The sequence below is a fragment of the Mauremys mutica genome, chromosome 7, assembly GCF_020497125.1.
Source record: "Mauremys mutica isolate MM-2020 ecotype Southern chromosome 7, ASM2049712v1, whole genome shotgun sequence".
NCBI classification, from domain to species: Eukaryota; Metazoa; Chordata; order Testudines; family Geoemydidae; genus Mauremys; species Mauremys mutica.
The window spans coordinates 23,160,686-23,166,934 of record NC_059078.1 but is presented as its reverse complement, the minus strand read 5'-3'; positions in this window follow the sequence as shown (position 1 = coordinate 23,166,934).

Genomic DNA, 6,249 nt, shown 5'->3' with positions numbered 1-6,249 from the left:
ATTACAAGGCTGATTCTGACCAGTGGAATGGTTAGTTTAAAATTCATGAGGCTAGATTATCAATATTTTTTAAAAGCTAATGGGTTTAGAGAAATAAAAACAACCTGTTGAATGTTCACATACCAAGGAGCATTCTCAGGATCGTATGTTATCATAAGGAGTTCAATGGACTAAAGACTCTAAATCAGTTTAGCACAACTCCGGTGTGTCTAACAAGAAACTGATTTTTAAAGTTCAAAATAATAAATCCTTTAAAAAGTGAAATTGATGCTGAACAAGGGCAGCATTTTGCTTCAAGGATAGCCAATGGTTTGGTTTGGTTTTGTTCTCTTCTTTTGCTATTGGCTTAAATGGGAGCAAAAGCAGGGCCTAAGTCTCAGGGGCGGCTCTAGAAATTCCGCCGCCCCAAGCAGGGCGCCGCGCCGCTCGCGCCGCCCTTCCCCGGTCCCGCGGCCGGGGCAGAAGTGCCTGCGGACCGTCCCGCGGTTCCGGTGGAGCATCCGCAGGCACGCCTGCGGGAGTTCCGTCCGAGCCGTGGGACCAGCGCACCCACCGCAGTCATGACTGCGGGAGGTCCGCCGGAGCCAAATGCTGCCCTGCTGGCAAAATGCCGCCCCACGCGCCTGCTTGGCGCGCTGGGGTCTGGAGCCGGCCCTGCTAAGTCTGATAGAGAACTTCAGTATCTAGAGCTGTGTCCCTAGAACAGGCAACAGGAGGGAATGCTTCCCCGAGATACTGCTCTACTGTGGTGGCTCACCCCTGCCCCAGGGCTGCAGGACCCCACTAGGGATGGCAGGGGAGTTCAGCCACTGGACTGTTCAGTCTATGGAGACTGCTAACCAGGGGCACAGTTAGTGTCAACTGCGATGATGTGTTGGGAGGCAGGGTTGGGTTTGTGTGACTGACACCTGTGCACTAGGACTAAGGAGACAACACATTTCACCCAGGCCACCAACCAGCTGTCACAAGAGTACAATTTTGAGGGCTGTTTTAATCCAGTTGGTTGATCCTGACATATCTAAGGCCCTCATCTGGGGCCTTACAGCAAGACATGCTGAGCATCTGCAACCCCCCCCCTTCACTTCCATAGGTGAGGCAAGGGGGTCAGCACCCCTCCAGGTAAAGCAGAATGTTAAAACCAAATGAAAGATGTGGCCCTGCTCCTGCTGAGGCTGTGGGAGTTTCTGGCCCTCATTTCAGTGGAAACAGGCTTGGGTATAATTGTTTACAGTTTAAGAAAAGTAACCTTTTGAAAATACATATAACTCCCCATCACTGCTTCTTTTACCCTGCAATCTCCCCTCTGGCTCCCCAGGGGGGCCGTGTTAGTAAATAAAAGATGACAGATGATACAAAGACACTCAGGCAAATTAGACAAGTGCAAGTAACAGATACAAGGCTTTCCTGCCTCATTTCAAGTGCGCTAGTCACCTTTCTAACTTGCTTAGCAAGGGTTAATGCAAACACCAATAAAAAGTGGTTTATGGGCACAGATACAATTCAAGTTTACTTTGCAACTTCTATTTAAAAAGAAACAAGCCAACCATAAAACAGGTCTAAAATTGGGTTATATCTAGAAGCTTTGCCCTTTGAAACCATAACACACCCATCTTGCTCTGATGTCTGCAAGAATTCAGCCACCTGATGATAGTTAGGCTGAGGGGAGAATGGGGAGAGCTCATATTATTTAAAACAACACTTTACGATTTAGAAGCACTGAGCTATTAGCTTCTATTGTTTGTAACACACCCTCATTGTTTCTTAGGGCTTGTCTACACTACCGGCCAGATCGATGGGCAGCGATTGATCCAGAGGGGGTCGATTTATTGTGTCAGGATTCTTTGCTGCTAGTATAGACACAATAAATCAACCGCTGATCGCTCTAGCATCGACTCCAGTACTCCACCTCAACGAGAAGCGCAAGGGGAATAGACGGGAGAGCATCTCCCATCGACACACCGCAGTGAAGACACCGTGGTAAGTAGATCTAAGTACGTTGACTTCAGCTATGTTATTCGTGTAGCTGAAGTTGCATAACTTAGATCAATCCCTCTCTCCCCTCCCTCAGTGTAGGTCAGCCCTTAGACTAGGGTCTGGTTCAGTAACTGACTCTGCACAAACCAATCCCTGTGTGTGCCCCCATAGATCAGCTTGCAGAACCCAGGCCTAGACTGTAAACTCTTCAGGAGAGGAACCATGCTTCCTATTTTGTAAAGTGCATAGCACAAGAGGCTCCGTCTCCTGACTGGGGCCTTTGATTGTGACTGTGACACAAATAATAAATAATCCTGTTTCCATAAAGTGGCACTAATCTGTGAAAGATCAAAATGTCTTTCTGTACCTTGATATCTTGAGATATTTTACACAGTGGAAGAAAACAAAATAGCAGGGAATGAAAACTGAGTAAATATGTAAAGTTAGATACTAAGTGTAAGCACAGAGCAGATATCAAGGCAACAAATCTGGATTTAACTAATTTCATTTCAACCGAACACTGGGGGACAGCTTCTCATTGATGGGGAGCCCTGACATTACTTGCCTTTGGTTCCCATTGTTGGGATTATTGTTTTAAGCCGTGCTTAATTGTCATGTCTCTACGGCCACATCAAAAGCCAAGGAGATTAGGTTACAGGGAGTGTTTGATGTCAAAATGCAAAATAAATAGAATGGAAGCTGGAAAAGGTAGCCTACTTGCTGATATTTCTGCTCACGCTTTTGCCTCAAACATTTTCTATTTTTAAAGATTGCTTTTTTAATGATAGCGTTTCTTTGACTTAATCTTTCCTTTCCCCAAATGACTTCACTGTTTTCCTATAGCAGCACAAAAGGGTTAATATTCATTCTTTAATGGCAAATATGGTATAAATTATGCAAACTTCTTAAGCATCATGGTGACCTGTACATGGCCACAGGAGAATTTTATTATTTACTGGCTTGTCAAACATTTATTGCCTATAACTAGGAAACAGATATTAATTCTGACAATCTTATCTGTGATTGTATGGAAAGTTCCTACCGTACAGCATGTATATATCAATCACAATTAAACATTTCTCTATTTATTTTTAAAAATGGATTTTATGTTGGTGAAAGGTGTCAGACTGACAGACCTGAATAATGAAATCCTCTCTGCCCACGGAGCAGGTTCCACATGGCCAGTGACAGGACAAACTTCCCCCACACTGTGACCTTGACCTGGAGGGTGGGAAAGGAATTTGGTCTCCAGGGTCCATTCAGACCTCTGCTGGCATTGTCAAAAAGGGGGCCAATCAGTGCCAGCCCGTGTGCATTGATTTTGTGGTGAATTCCTATTAATAGAATCATAGAATATCAGGGTTGGAAGGGACCTCAGGAGGTCATCTAGTCTAACCCCCTGCTCGAAGCAGGACCCAATCCCCAACTAAATCATCCCAGCCAAGGCTTTGTCAAACGTGATCTTAAAAACCTCTAAGGAAGGAGATTCCACTCCCCTCCCTAGGTAACCCATTCCAGTGCTTCACCACTCTCCTAGTGAAAAAGTTTTTCCTAATATCCAACCTAAACCGCCCCCACTGCAACTTGAGACCATTACTCCTTGTTCTGTCATCTGCCACCACTGAGAACAGTCTAGATCCATCCTCTTTGGAACCCCCTTTTAGGTAGTTGAAAGCAGCTATCAAATCCCCCCTCATTCTTCTCTTCTGCAGACTAAACAATCCCAGTTCCCTCAGTCTCTCCTCATAAGTCATGTGCTCCAGCCCCCTAATCATTTTTGTTGCCTTCCACTGGACTCTTTCTAATTTTTCCACACCCTTCTTGTAGTGTGGGGCCCAAAACTGGATACAGTATTCCAGATGAGGCCTCACCAATGTTGAATAGAGGGGAATGATCACATCCCTCAATCTGCTGGCAATGCCCCTACTTATACAGCCCAAAATGCCATTAGTCTTCTTGGCAACAAGGGCACACTATCGACTCATATCCAGCTTCTCGTCCACTGTAACCCCTAGATCCTTTTCACTAGGAACTGGGCTGAGAACCACCACACAGGATACAAAACAGCCATCAAGTGATCAGGTTAATCTATTACCAGCCTGGACTGGATTAGAATGCATGACCTAGAAGTTAAATGCTTTGTTATACCAACTCCCTGAGCCATCTGGTGCCTGCAAATAAACATTTCTAAGGGTACGTCTTCACTACCCGCCGTATCGGTGGGTAGCAATCGATTTATCGGGGATCGATATATCGCGTCTCATCTAGACGTGATATATCGATCCCCGAACGCGCTCCTGTCGACTCCGTAACTCCAGCAACCCGAACGGCGGTAGCGGAGTCGACATGGGGAGCCGCGGACATCGATCCTGCGCCGTGAGGACGGTAGGTAATTCGATATAAGATACTTCGACTTCAGCTACGTTATTCATGTAGCTGAAGTTGCGTATCTTATATCGATTTTCCCCTGTAGCGTAGACCTGCCCTAAGTGACATTAAATGATTGTTCTTTAAGTACATTGATATCTACTGGAAACAAGGTTGTGTTGGATCTAATGGCTCTGACCTCAGCATCAGGATTTCTGTTTCGTGCCTATTTAGGAACTTCATTGGCTTTGAATAGCTTTGAGCTGGATTCTCATCTCATTCTCACCAGTTTTGCACTGGTGTAACTTCATTCACATCACTGGAGTTACTCCTGATTTAATTTGGTGTAAGTGAGATTCCCAGAACTCTATGCAGTATTCTAGGTGCAGTCGGTGGGCCTGCTTTCTAAGAGGTAGAAAGACATCAATACATAAGAGGGAATTCAGGGAAGGGCAATAAAAATGAGTATAATCCTGGAAGTACTGAAATGAAAAAAACCTACTTTTTCCCCTCCAGAAGTTCAGTTATGCACTTGTGCACCTAAATTTTGCCTGCATTTCTGTGCAGGCAGTATATGCAATTATTGCACGTGCAAAACAAAGAGCTAACTGAGATTTGTCCTAAATTATGGTGTAAGTCGCATGTTGGTAAATCAACATCAGCTGACCAAATCTTGGTCCTATTGACATGAAATGTAGTTTTGCCCTAGACTTCAGTGAATTAGTGCAGTAAAAGTGAGGGCAAGTCTACTCTTAAAACACTGCAATCGTGCAGCTGTGCTGCTGTAGAGTTTTAATGAAGATGCTCTAAGTTGATGGGAGAGAGCTCTTCCATCAGCGTAGTTAATCCATCTTCCTGAGAGGCGGTAGCTATGTTGGCGGGAGACGCTGTCCCCCCCCCCCCCCCGACATAGCACTATCTACCTGGGTGGCACAGGCACCGACTTTCTAATGTGCTGGGGGGTGCTCCCCTCTGGCTCCGTCCCAGGCCCCAGCCCCACTCCACGTCTTCCCTCAAGGCCCCACCCCATCTCTTCCCACCCCTACCCTGCCTCTTCCGACCTCGTTCCGCCCCTCCCCAAAGTGCACCCTGACCTTGCTCCATCCCCCTCTCCCCCAGCGCCTCCTGCATGCTGCAGAACAGCTGATCCACAGCGGGAACCAGTATTCCACCAAAGATTGGTACCACTAGGGCTTCTAAACAAAAGAGAAAAATTAGAAGAGTATGAAATTAACCCCAGTATAACAACACAAATGAGAAGACAGTGACCTTAATATATTCTGCACATGTTTTCTCTGCATGGTTTGGTTTTTTTCACTGCAGTGTACTTCTTGAACAACCGTTAGCTCTGGCATAAGGCAATTTAAATCTACAGGAGCTGGGCCCATTTATGCCCAGGATGAACTGAGGCTCTTGTTTCTTCTAAACATTTCTGCTCCTCACCGTGAGTCTTCTTCAGCTCCTTTAGTGACGCCCGAGGCTGCTTTGGAGTTTGACTCTGCTTTGCATACTGGTTGCGGAGGAGAAGGCTGAGACTCTGCTATGGCAGATTTCTTTCCCTGGGGTATAGAGAGTTGAAGAATGGGGATTAGATTATCTGTTCTGGTTGTCGATCAGATCTTTATCTTTAGCCATCTCATCCACCAGGTCACTCTGGCATTTTGTTCTCTATTCCTATTTTGCTGGAATGTTTCAAGGCTCATCCCTAGCGTGGTTTCACACTAACATTTTGAATCATTTACTACCTCCATAATATATTATTGACCCTAATTTATTCTTTCCCTTTCATGACCTTGTATAGTTCTACGATAAATGCATCCACATTTTAAGGGCCACAGTGGCTAGTAGCCAAAAGGGCTACAGTGAAATTGAATAAAATAGAGCAGACTGAAGACATCCTAGAGTGCA